Here is a 14,427-nt window from a genome sequence, read left to right on the forward strand (position 1 = left end):
GTGTGTGTGTGTGTGTGTGTGTGTGTGTGTGTGTGTGTGTGTGTGTGTGTGTGTGCGTGCGTGCGTGTGTTCGTGTGTGTGTGTGTGTTCGTGTGTGCGTGTGTTCGTGTGTGCATGTTATCTCCACAGAAGGTATTAGCCAGCAGAACAAACACAGAGTTGAAGGGATATTGAGGATCACCTCTGCATGGGTCGCTGCGTTAGTCTAGAGATGAATGGGAAACCAGGGGAGTAGGGATCAAAACAAGCAATTAAAGAGCCACAGGCAAGACCAGAGTACTGAGTACCTTCTCAAAACCACTTTTATTAGCCATGCAACCAGTGGGAATCTTGTTACCATACCTGGCACTGCCTCCTGTGCCATTTAGGTCCAGGCCTCCTGTTGGTAATTAAAACTGAGGTGTGTCTTACTCTATAAATTATTTTAAACATAGATTGGTCCTCTAAGGAGAAGAGGAAGCACTTTGAAGATTTGTTTGTCTTCACGGTCATTCATAAATGCATTAAAAGACTGTCTTATTAGGCTTACGCAAAAGTCCTATCTAGAAACTGAAATGGTTCTTCGGCTGTCCCCATTGGAGAACCCTTTGAAGAACCATTTTAGGTTCCAGTAGAACAATTTTGGGTTCCATTAACTTTTCCCACAGAGTGTTCTACCTGAAAGCATAAACAGGCCTCCCTGGAACCAAAAAGGGTTCTCCTATGGGGACAGCCGAAGAACCCTTCTGTGTGAGAGCTCATTAGTGAAGAGCTCATTAGTGAAGCTGGAGGTGTAAACAGGAGCATCTGGTTCTTCCAGAGTCACCAGCTGTGGTTCTCTTCACACATCTGGTTTATAGACCAACCAGCTCTCACAGTCTCACGTCAGAATTAGACATTCATCCATGTTTCTCAAACGTCAAATTTCAAAGTGTTTAAAGTTACGTTTAGGTATTAACTCCAAATTCTTAAGGTTTGGCATTAACTCTGAATGGTTAAGATAAGGGTTAAGGTTTGGCATTAACTCTGAATGGTTAAGATAAGGGTTAAGGTTAGGCATTAACTCTGAATGGTTAAGATAAGGGTTAAGATTAGGCATTAACTCTGAATGGTTAAGATAAGGGTTAAGGTTTGGCATTAACTCTGAATGGTTAAGATAAGGGTTAAGGTTAGGCATTAACTCTGAATGGTTAAGATAAGGGTTAAGATTAGGCATTAACTCTGAATGGTTAAGATAAGGGTTAAGATTAGGCATTAACTCTGAATGGTTAAGATAAGGGTTAAGATTAGGCATTAACTCTGAATGGTTAAGATAAGGGTTAAGGTTTGGCATTAACTCTGAATGGTTAAGATAAGGGTTAAGGTTTGGCATTAACTCTGAATGGTTAAGATAAGGGTTAAGGTTAGGCATTAACTCTGAATGGTTAAGATAAGGGTTAAGGTTAGGCATTAACTCTGAATGGTTAAGATAAGGGTTAAGGTTAGGCATTAACTCTGAATGGTTAAGATAAGGGTTAAGGTTTGGCATTAACTCTGAATGGTTAAGATAAGGGTTAAGGTTAGGCATTAACTCTGAATGGTTAAGATAAGGGTTAAGGTTAGGCATTAACTCTGAATGGTTAAGATAAGGGTTAAGGTTTGGCATTAACTCTGAATGGTTAAGATAAGGGTTAAGGTTAGGCATTAACTCTGAATGGTTAAGATAAGGGTTAAGGTTAGGCATTAACTCTGAATGGTTAAGATAAGGGTTAAGGTTAGGCATTAACTCTGAATGGTTAAGATAAGGGTTAAGGTTAGGCATTAACTCTGAATGGTTAAGATAAGGGTTAAGGTTTGGCATTAACTCTGAATGGTTAAGATAAGGGTTAAGGTTAGGCATTAACTCTGAATGGTTAAGATAAGAGTTAAGGTTAGGCATTAACTCTGAATGGTTAAGATAAGGGTTAAGGTTTGGCATTAACTCTGAATGGTTAAGATAAGGGTTAAGGTTAGGCATTAACTCTGAATGGTTAAGATAAGGGTTAAGGTTAGGCATTAACTCTGAATGGTTAAGATAAGGGTTAAGGTTAGGCATTAACTCTGAATGGTTAAGATAAGGGTTAAGGTTTGGCATTAACTCTGAATGGTTAAGATAAGGGTTAAGGTTTGGCATTAACTCTGAATGGTTAAGATAAGGGTTAAGGTTTGGCATTAACTCTGAATGGTTAAGATAAGGGTTAAGGTTTGGCATTAACTCTGAATGGTTAAGATAAGGGTTAAGGTTTGGCATTAACTCTGAATGGTTAAGATAAGGGTTAATTGGCATTAACTCTGAATGGTTAAGATAAGGGTTAAGGTTTGGCATTAACTCTGAATGGTTAAGATAAGGGTTAAGATTAGGCATTAACTCTGAATGGTTAAGATAAGGGTTAAGGTTAGGCATTAACTCTGAATGGTTAAGATAAGGGTTAAGGTTAGGCATTAACTCTGAATGGTTAAGATAAGGGTTAAGGTTTGGCATTAACTCTGAATGACTAAGATAAGGGTTAAGGTTTGGCATTAACTCTGAATGGTTAAGATAAGGGTTAAGATTAGGCATTAACTCTGAATGGTTAAGATAAGGGTTAAGGTTTGGCATTAACTCTGAATGGTTAAGATAAGGGTTAAGGTTTGGCATTAACTCTGAATGGTTAAGATAAGGGTTAAGGTTTGGCATTAACTCTGAATGGTTAAGATAAGGGTTAAGGTTTGGCATTAACTCTGAATGGTTAAGATAAGGGTTAAGGTTTGGCATTAACTCTGAATGGTTAAGATATGGTTAAGATAAGGTTAAGGGTTAAGGTTTGGCATTAACTCTGAATGGTTAAGATAAGGGTTAAGGTTTGGCATCAACTCTGAATGGTTAAGATAAGGGTTAAGATTAGGCATTAACTCTGAATGGTTAAGATAAGGGTTAAGGTTTGGCATTAACTCTGAATGGTTAAGATAAGGGTTAAGGTTTGGCATTAACTCTGAATGGTTAAGATAAGGGTTAAGGTTTGGCATTAACTCTGAATGGTTAAGATAAGGGTTAAGGTTAGGCATTAACTCTGAATGGTTAAGATAAGGGTTAAGGTTTGGCATTAACTCTGAATGGTTAAGATAAGGGTTAAGGTTTGGCATTAACTCTGAATGGTTAAGATAAGGGTTAAGGTTTGGCATTAACTCTGAATGGTTAAGATAAGGGTTAAGGTTTGGCATTAACTCTGAATGGTTAAGATAAGGGTTAAGGTTAGGCATTAACTCTGAATGGTTAAGATAAGGGTTAAGGTTAGGCATTAACTCTGAATGGTTAAGATAAGGGTTAAGATTAGGCATTAACTCTGAATGGTTAAGATAAGGGTTAAGGTTTGGCATTAACTCTGAATGGTTAAGATAAGGGTTAAGGTTTGGGTTTCAAACAAAAAGATCATAAACTATTTTCTAACACTGGATTTGAACTTACAATCTTTTGAACCAGAGACATATGCTTAAATGATCCACCAACCCCAATGCCCTATCAAAACCGAAAAGCTATTAGATCGTAACGGCGCTCGCTGTTGCCCCTAGAGGCCAGTTTCCACGTCATTTCCCAACACCCTCAGACATGGATGGACATTGAATACTGACTTGTATCACGAGAGACCTGATATAGACCTATCTCCCAATGGTTTCTGGATAGGGAATAGAGAATACAGTGGGTGGTATTATGAACCTACAGAATGTGAGAGACGAACAATAGAGTTACTTTGTTCTAGAATTCTGGACTCTAGAACTCGGTCCATTCCGGACATACAGATCCATCCTTGGTGTAATGTAGGACCATTCGAGGTCTTCGTTCATTCATTCATTCATAGCTATCAGTTGGGGTTTGATATGTAACAAAGTGGTCCAAGTGGTGTACTGTAATCTTCCCCACACACACAGGGTTCAGACAAAAGCAGCATAGAACTGAGTCTTGTTTTTTTTATCTCCAGACCTTTGGTAAATCACCTGGACTGGGCGAACAGTTATCAACAATACAACAGACCTCATGACGTCCTTCACATCCTAATTGCCACTGTCTATCTGAACTGAGGCAGCTAGTGTTCTGCTCAGAACGAGGTTTATGACGGATGGAGGGGATTTGATCTGGCTTCATTTTTGTTTTGATAAAAAAAAGAGCCCTTTTGAGACAGATCATGGCTTAAACTGAGATTTGAGAAGAGCAATTAACGGTTTAAATGGCGATGTGAGCAGAGCGATCAGTGTTTCATCCTCCAAACATTCCATGACCATCACATTCACATGCTATATTACTTCATAACACAATTGTATACACTGCTGTTTCTTTCCTATCCTGTTCTCGCTGTTCTATTCTGTTCCTGCAGGGTGTGTGGCGGTGGTCTGGGGCTGCACTCACACTGAACTCTGCTGTCTATTTATAAAACCCAGACACAAAAACAATATGATAAACATATTCATCACAGGAAATATACAATGAGGAAACCCCTTACCCCTCACCTCTATCCATCTAGCCCAAATATCCATCTGTCCCTGGGAGTCCGTGGTAAATGTGAGAGATCTGCAGCAGCAGAATAATCTAATGTCCCTCTGCTCTGCTCTTATTTGAATTATAGGGACCGGTCCTGGATATGGCGGCAGTGTACGAGTGCTTCCCAAAAGGAACTAGATATCCCTATATAGTGCAGTACTTTGACCCGGACCCAATGGGCCCATAGTGCAGTACTTTAGACCTGGGCCCAATGGGCCCATAGTGCAGTACTTTAGACCCTGGCCCACTGGGCCCATAGTGCAGTACTTTAGACCCCGGTCCACTGGGCCCATAGTGCAGTACTTTAGACCCCGGCCCACTGGGCCCATAGTGCAGTACTTTAGACCCCGGCCCACTGGGCCCATAGTGCAGTACTTTAGACCTGGGCCCAATGGGCCCATAGTGCAGTACTTTGACCCGGACCCAATGGGCCCATAGTGCAGTACTTTAGACCCCGGCCCACTGGGCCCATAGTGCAGTACTTTAGACCCCGGCCCACTGGGCCCATAGTGCAGTACTTTAGACCCCGGCCCACTGGGCCCATAGTGCAGTACTTTAGACCCCGGCCCAATGGGCCCATAGTGCAGAACTTTGACCCGTGCCCAATGGGCCCATAGTGCAGTACTTTTGTACATAGTACAATCCCGTGACAGTATAACTCAAACCTAAGGAACCCAAATGCCAAATCAATGCATAACTCAAACCTAAGGAACCCAAATGCCAAATCAATGCATAACTGAATCCTAAAGTCACTGTGCTTTTCATGTATTCACCCGGCATGACACGCCCGTCTTCTGTCTTCTGGCTGCTAGCTGGTGACAAATGTGTTCTGTGATGCTCTAGGCTTATGACCTTGGCTGAGTGAAGGGTTTATCTGCTCTTACAATGAACGGACAGGTACCTCGTTTAAATCTGTGACCACTCACTGCCCGACCATCGTGCTCTGCATTAACCACAGGCCAGAAGTTCATCTTAGTGTACCTTCAGCATCCATAAGGTTGTAGTGTAATCATACTGCATAAGCAGTAGTATCCGTGCTGTGGACATCACAACATAAGGTTGTAGTGTAATCATACTGCATACGCAGTAGTATCCGTGCTGTGGACATCACAACATAAGGTTGTAGTGTAATCATACTGCATACGCAGTAGTATCCGTGCTGTGGACATCACAACATAAGGTTGTAGTGTAATCATACTGCATACGCAGTAGTATCCGTGCTGTGGACATCACAACATAAGGTTGTAGTGTAATCATACTGCATAAGCAGTAGTATCCGTGCTGTGGACATCACAACATAAGGTTGTAGTGTAATCATACTGCATACGCAGTAGTATCCGTGCTGTGGACATCACAACATAAGGTTGTATAATAGAAGGATGATTTCAGTATGACAGTGCTGTGGACATCACAACATAAGGTTGTATAATAGAAGGATGATTTCAGTATGACAGTGCTGTGGACATCACAACATAAGGTTGTATAATAGAAGGATGATTTCAGTATGACGGTGCTGTGGACATCACAACATAAGGTTGTATAATAGAAGGATGATTTCAGTATGACAGTGCTGTGGACATCACAACATAAGGTTGTATAATAGAAGGATGATTTCAGTATGACAGTGCTGTGGACATCACAACATAAGGTTGTATAATAGAAGGATGATTTCAGTATGACAGTGCTGTGGACATCACAACATAAGGTTGTATAATAGAAGGATGATTTCAGTATGACAGTGCTGTGGACATTACAACATAAGGTTGTATAATAGAAGGATGATTTCAGTATGACAGTGCTGTGGACATCACAACATGTCATGCAGGTGAAAGAGGACCCAAAAGCGACTTAACAGAAACAGAGTTTATTTAAGTCCAAACAGGGAATAACAGAAATCCTCTAGTCTGTAGAGGGAATAACTGGAGAAGCGGCCACAGACTGCAGGTCGCCGGGTAGGCGCAGGCCGTAGTTGACAGAGACACCTGCTCACACGCAGCATCTGATGAAGGCAAAAAACACGACAGGACAGGGCGATACACAATCACAGCAAAAACACGACAGGACAGGGCGAAACGCAATCACAGCATGGTGAATACTAAACAAGGAACCGACGGGACAGGAACGGAACACAAAGGAATAAATAGGGACTCTAATCAGGGGGAAAGGATCGGGAACAGGTGTGGGAAGACTAAATGATGATTAGGGGAATAGGAACAGCTGGGAGCAGGAACGGAACGATAGAGAGAAGAGAGAGCGAGAGAGTGAGAGAGGGAGGGGGAGAGAGAGGGATAGAAGGAGGGAAAGAACCAAATAAGACCAGCAGAGGGAAACGAATAGAATGGGGAGCACAGGGACAAGACATGATAATAAATGACAAACATGACAGTACCCCCCACTCACCGAGCGCCTCCTGGCGCACTCGAGGAGGAATCCTGGCGGCAACGGAGGAAATCATCGATGAGTGAACGGTCCAGCACGTCCCGAGACGGAACCCAACTCCTCTCCTCAGGACCGTAACCCTCCCAATCCACTAAGTATTGGTGACCCCGTCCCGAGAACGCATGTCCATGATCTTATGTACCTTGTAAATAGGTGCGCTCTCGACAAGGACGGGAGGGGGGAGGGAAGACGAACGGGGGTGCGAAGAAAGGGCTTAACACAGGAGACATGGAAGACAGGATGGACGCGACGAAGATGTCGCGGAAGAAGCAGTCGCACAGCGACAGGATTGACGACCTGGGAGACACGGAACGGACCAATGAACCGCGGAGTCAACTTACGAGAAGCTGTCGTAAGAGGAAGGTTGCGAGTGGAAAGCCACACTCTCTGGCCGCAACAATACCTTGGACTCTTAATCCTGCGTTTATTGGCGGCTCTCACCGTCTGTGCCCTGTAACGGCAAAGTGCAGACCTCACCCTCCTCCAGGTGCGCTCACAACGTTGGACAAACGCTTGAGCGGAGGGAACGCTGGACTCGGCAAGCTGGGATGAGAACAGAGGAGGCTGGTAACCCAGACTACTCTGAAACGGAGATAACCCGGTAGCAGACGAAGGAAGCGAATTGTGAGCGTATTCTGCCCAGGGGAGCTGTTCTGCCCAAGACGCAGGGTTTCTGAAAGAAAGGCTGCGTAGTATGCGACCAATCGTCTGATTGGCCCTCTCTGCTTGACCGTTAGACTGGGGATGAAACCCGGAAGAGAGACTGACGGACGCACCAATCAAACGACAGAACTCCCTCCAAAACTGTGACGTGAATTGCGGGCCTCTGTCTGAAACGGCGTCTAACGGGAGGCCATGAATTCTGAATACATTCTCAATAATGATTTGTGCCGTCTCCTTAGCGGAAGGAAGTTTAGCGAGGGGAATGAAATGTGCCGCCTTAGAGAACCTATCGACAACCGTCAGAATCACAGTCTTCCCCGCAGACAAAGGCAGACCGGTAATGAAGTCTAAGGCAATGTGAGACCATGGTCGAGAAGGAATGGGGAGCGGTCTGAGACGACCGGCAGGAGGAGAGTTACCCGACTTAGTCTGCGCGCAGTCCGAACAAGCAGCCACGAAACGGCGCGTGTCACGCTCCTGAGTCGGCCACCAAAAGCGCTGGCGAATAGACGCAAGAGTGCCTCGAACACCGGGATGACCAGCTAACTTGGCAGAGTGAGCCCACTGAAGAACAGCCAGACGAGTGGAAACAGGAACGAAAAGGAGGTTACTAGGACAAGCGCGCGGCGACGCAGTGTGCGTGAGTGCTTGCTTAACCTGTCTTTCAATTCCCCAGACTGTTAACCCGACAACACGCCCATAAGGAAGAATCCCCTCGGGATCAGTAGAAGCCACAGAAGAACTAAACAGACGGGATAAGGCATCAGGCTTGGTGTTCTTGCTACCCGGACGGTAAGAAATCACAAACTCGAAACGAGCGAAAAACAACGCCCAACGAGCTTGACGGGCATTAAGTCGTTTGGCAGAACGGATGTACTCAAGGTTCTTATGGTCTGTCCAAACGACAAAAGGAACGGTCGCCCCCCTCCAACCACTGTCGCCATTCGCCTAGGGCTAAGCGGATGGCGAGCAGTTCACGGTTACCCACATCATAGTTGCGCTCAGATGGCGACAGGCGATGAGAAAAATAAGCGCAAGGATGAACCTTATCGTCAGACTGGAAGCGCTGGGATAGAATGGCTCCCACGCCTACCTCTGAAGCGTCAACCTCGACAATGAATTGTCTAGTGACGTCAGGAGTAACGAGGATAGGAGCGGACGTAAAACGTTCTTTTAGAAGATCAAAAGCTCCCTGGGCGGAACCGGACCACTTAAAACACGTCTTGACAGAAGTAAGAGCTGTGAGAGGGGCAGCAACTTGACCGAAATTACGAATGAAACGCCGATAGAAATTAGCGAAACCTAAAAGCGCTGCAACTCGACACGTGACCTTGGAACGGGCCAATCACTGACAGCTTGGACCTTAGCGGAATCCATCTGAATGCCTTCAGCGGAAATAACGGAACCGAGAAAAGTAACGGAGGAGACATGAAAAGAGCACTTCTCAGCCTTTACGTAGAGACAATTCTCTAAAAGGCGCTGTAGAACACGTCGAACGTGCTGAACATGAATCTCGAGTGACGGAGAAAAAATCAGGATATCGTCAAGATAGACAAAAACAAAAATGTTCAGCATGTCTCTCAGAACATCATTAACTAATGCCTGAAAAACAGCTGGCGCATTGGCGAGACCGAACGGCAGAACCCGGTACTCAAAATGCCTAACGGAGTGTTAAACGCCGTTTTCCACTCGTCCCCCTCTCTGATGCGCACGAGATGGTAAGCGTTACGAAGGTCCAACTTAGTAAAGCACCTGGCTCCCTGCAGAATCTCGAAGGCTGATGACATAAGGGGAAGCGGATAACGATTCTTAACCGTTATGTCATTCAGCCTCGATAATCCACGCAGGGGCGCAGAGTACCGTCCTTCTTCTTAACAAAAAGAACCCCGCCCGGCCGGAGAAGAAGAAGGCACTATGGTACCGGCGTCAAGAGACACAGACAAATAATCCTCGAGAGCCTTACGTTCGGGAGCCGACAGAGAGTATAGTCTACCTCGAGGAGGAGTGGTCCCCGGAAGGAGATCAATACTACAATCATACGACCGGTGAGGAGGAAGGGAGTTGGCTCGGGACCGACTGAAGACCGTGCGCAGATCATGATATTCCTCCGGCACTCCTGTCAAATCGCCAGGTTCCTCCTGAGAAGTAGGGACAGAAGAAACGGGAGGGATGGCAGACATTAAACACTTCACATGACAAGAAACGTTCCAGGATAGGATAGAATTACTAGACCAATTAATAGAAGGATTATGACATACTAGCCAGGGATGACCCAAAACAACAGGTGTAAACGGTGAACGAAAAATCAAAAAAAGAAATAGTCTCACTGTGGTTACCAGATACTGTGAGGGTTAAAGGTAGTGTCTCAAATCTGATACTGGGAAGATGACTACCATCTAAGGCGAACATGGGCGTAGGCTTATCTAACTCTCTGAAAGGAATGTCATGTTTCCGAACCCATGCTTCGTCCATGAAACAACCCTCAGCCCCAGAGTCTATCAAGGCACTACATGTAGCACCCGAACCGGTCCAGCGTAGATGGACCGACAAAGTAGTACAGGATTTTGATGGAGAGACTTGAGTAGTTGCGCTCACCTGTAGCCCTCCGCTTACAGATGAGCTCTGGCTTTACTGGACATGAATTAACAAAATGTCCAGCAACTCCGCAATAGAGGCACAGGCGGTTGGTGATCCTCCGTTCCCTCTCCTTAGTCGAGATGCGAATCCCTCCCAGCTGCATGGGCTCAGACTCTGAGCCAGAGGAGGGAGATGGTTGCGATGCGGAGCAGGGAAACACCGTTGATGCGAGCTCTCTTCCACGAGCCCGGTGACGAAGATCTACCCGTCGTTCTATGCGGATGGCGAGAGCAATCAAAGAGTCCACATCTGAAGGAACCTCCCGGGAGAGAATCTCATCCTTAACCACTGCGTGGAGTCCCTCCAGAAAACGAGCGAGCAGCGCCGGCTCGTTCCACTCACTAGAGGCAGCAAGAGTGCGAAACTCAATAGAATAATCCGTTATGGACCGTTCACCTTGGCATAAGGAAGCCAGGGCCCTAGAAGCCTCCCTACCAAAAACTGAACGGTCAAAAACCCGAATCATCTCCTCTTTAAAGTTCTGGAACTTGTTAGAGCAATCAGCCCTTGCCTCCCAGATAGCTGTGCCCCATTCTCGAGCCCGGCCAGTAAGGAGTGAAATGACGTAAGCAACCCGAGCTCTCTCTAGAGTATGTGTTGGGTTGAGAGAGAACACAATCTCACACTGCGTGAGAAAGGAGCGGCACTCAGTGGGCTGCCCGGAGTAGCAAGGTGGGTTATTAACCCTAGGTTCTGGAGGCTCGGCAGGCCAGGAAGTAACAGGTGGCACGAGACGTAGACTCTGGAACTGTCCAGAGAGGTCGGAAACCTGAGCGGCCAGGTTCTCCACGGCATGACGAGCAGCAGACAATTCCTGCTCGTGTCTGCCGAGCATGGCTCCTTGGATCTCGACGGCAGTGTAACGAGCGTCTGAAGTCGCTGGGTCCATTCCTTGGTCGGTTCCTTCTGTCATGCAGGTGAAAGAGGACCCAAAAGCGACTTAACAGAAACAGAGTTTATTTAAGTCCAAACAGGGAATAACAGAAATCCTCTAGTCTGTAGAGGGGAATAACTGGAGAAGCGGCCACAGACTGCAGGTCGCCGGGTAGGCGCAGGCCGTAGTTGACAGAGACACCTGCTCACACGCAGCATCTGATGAAGGCAAAAAACACGACAGGACAGGGCGATACACAATCACAGCAAAAACACGACAGGACAGGGCGAAACGCAATCACAGCATGGTGAATACTAAACAAGGAACCGACGGGACAGGAACGGAACACAAAGGAATAAATAGGGACTCTAATCAGGGGAAAGGATCGGGAACAGGTGTGGGAAGACTAAATGATGATTAGGGGAATAGGAACAGCTGGGAGCAGGAACGGAACGATAGAGAGAAGAGAGAGCGAGAGAGTGAGAGAGGGAGGGGGAGAGAGAGGGATAGAAGGAGGGAAAGAACCAAATAAGACCAGCAGAGGGAAACGAATAGAATGGGGAGCACAGGGACAAGACATGATAATAAATGACAAACATGACACAACATAAGGTTGTATAATAGAAGGATGATTTCAGTATGACAGTGCTGTGGACATCACAACATAAGGTTGTATAATAGAAGGATGATTTCAGTATGACGGTGCTGTGGACATCACAACATAAGGTTGTATAATAGAAGGATGATTTTAGTATGACAGTGCTGTGGACATCACAACATAAGGTTGTATAATAGAAGGATGATTTCAGTATGACAGTGCTGTGGACACATTGACATCTGCTAAAATATCAAATCAAATCCAATTTGATTTGTCACATGTGCCGAATACAACAGTAAGGTATTCACCTTACTGTGAAATACTTATACTTACAAGCCCTTAGCTAACAATGCAGTTAGCAGGAGTTAAAGCCAAGAGGTGTGTTTTTCTTGAAGTCTGTTTAATGTTCAGGTCTGTGTACTACAGGCCAAGAGGTTAGAAAAAAGGGTTCGAAAAGGGTTCTTCGGCTGTCCCCATAGGAGAACCCTTTTTGGTTCGAGGTAGAACCCTTTTGGGTCACATGTAGAACCATCTACATGGAACTCCAAATGGTTCTATCTGGAACAAAAAGGATTCTACCTCAAACCAAAAAGGGTTCTTCAAAGGGTTCTATGGGGACCGCCGAAAAACCCTTTAAGTTTCTAGATAGGAAATGTATTTGTGTTGTGTATAAGCTATAGTATATTATTAGGTACACCACCCCATTCACAAAAATGGCTCACTCCGACAGACAGTGAGTCACGTGGCTGTGGCTTGATTATAAAGAAGGCAGACAGGCATCGAGGCATTCAGGTATTGTTCGATTGAACTTTGAGCGTGGTATGATCGTCGTTGTCAGGCGTGCCGGTTCCAGTATCTCAGAAACAGCCAGGCATCCTGGACTTTTTACGCATAACAGTGTCTAGGGTTTACCGAGGATGGTGCGACAAATAAAAAACAGTCCTGTGCAGAACGACATCTCGGAACTCACAAGTCGTCAGTCCTTGTCACAGATGGGCTACTGCAGCAGACAATCACACTGGGTTTCACACCTATCAGCTAAAAACTAGAAGAAGAGGCTCCAGTGGGCACACGATCACCAACACTGGACAACTGAGGAGTGGAAAAACATTGCCTGGTCCGACGAATTCTGGTTCCTGTTGCGTCATGCTGATGGCAGAGTCAGGATTTGGCGTAGGCAACAACAGTACATGGACCCATCCTTCCTGGTGTCAACGACACAGGCTGGTGGCAGTGGTGTAACGGTGTGGGGAAGGTTTTCTGGACACCCGTTATGTCCCCTGATACCAATTTAGCAACGTTTCCATGCCCCAAAGAATTCAGGCTAATAAATTCAGGTACCTAATAAACTCACTGAGTGTACAGTATATGACTATATTTGTAACCATTGTGTATAAGGCATAAGAATTTTGTGTCTCAACTGCTCTCACAGCATATCACAATCACATATCACAATCACATATCACAATCACTTGTCACTTGTCAGCTCAGCTGCAATCATCTCCCCCCAAAAATAAAAAATAAAGGTAAATAATTTACACAATTACCTGTCAGCTCAGCTGCAATCCCATATCACAATCACCTGTCAGCTCAGCTGCAATCCCATATCACAATCACCTGTCAGCTCAGCTGCAATCCCATATCACAATCACCTGTCAGCTCAGCTGTAATCCCATATCACAATCACCTGTCAGCTCAGCTGCAATCCCATATCACAATCACCTGTCAGCTCAGCTGCAATCCCATATCACAATTACCTGTCAGCTCAGCTGCAATCCCATATCACAATCACCTGTCCGCTCAGCTGCAATCCCATATCACAATCACCTGTCAGCTCAGCTGCAATCCCATATCACAATTACCTGTCAGCTCAGCTGCAATCCCATATCACAATTACCTGTCAGCTCAGCTGCAATCCCATATCACAATCACCTGTCAGCTCAGCTGCAATCCCATATCACAATCACCTGTCCGCTCAGCTGCAATCCCATATCACAATCACCTGTCAGCTCAGCTGCAATCCCATATCACAATTACCTGTCAGCTCAGCTGCAATCCCATATCACAATCACCTGTCCGCTCAGCTGCAATCCCATATCACAATCACCTGTCAGCTCAGCTGCAATCCCATATCACAATCACCTGTCCGCTCAGCTGCAATCCCATATCACAATCACCTGTCAGCTCAGCTGCAATCCCATATCACAATCACCTGTCAGCTCAGCTGCAATCCCATATCACAATTACCTGTCAGCTCAGCTGCAATCCCATATCACAATCACCTGTCAGCTCAGCTGCAATCCCATATCACAATCACCTGTCAGCTCAGCTGCAATCCCATATCACAATCACCTGTCAGCTCAGCTGCAATCCCATATCACAATTACCTGTCAGCTCAGCTGCAATCCCATATCACAATCACCTGTCAGCTCAGCTGCAATCCCATATCACAATCACCTGTCAGCTCAGCTGCAATCCCATATCACAATCACCTGTCAGCTCAGCTGCAATCCCATATCACATTCACCTTAAGGATATTGTTCCTGCTGGAATAGAGATGTGAAAAAGAACAAGTCCTCCCTGTTGGCATTAAAATATTAATAACGTGAATTATTGACCGAATATGAATAAATTATTCTGGTTGAAAATCTATCTAGCGATCCCGTTTTCCACATCTAGTTTGAAACCCATCACTCTGCAGAAATG

This window comes from Oncorhynchus gorbuscha, linkage group LG18, assembly GCF_021184085.1.
Source record: "Oncorhynchus gorbuscha isolate QuinsamMale2020 ecotype Even-year linkage group LG18, OgorEven_v1.0, whole genome shotgun sequence".
NCBI classification, from domain to species: Eukaryota; Metazoa; Chordata; class Actinopteri; order Salmoniformes; family Salmonidae; genus Oncorhynchus; species Oncorhynchus gorbuscha.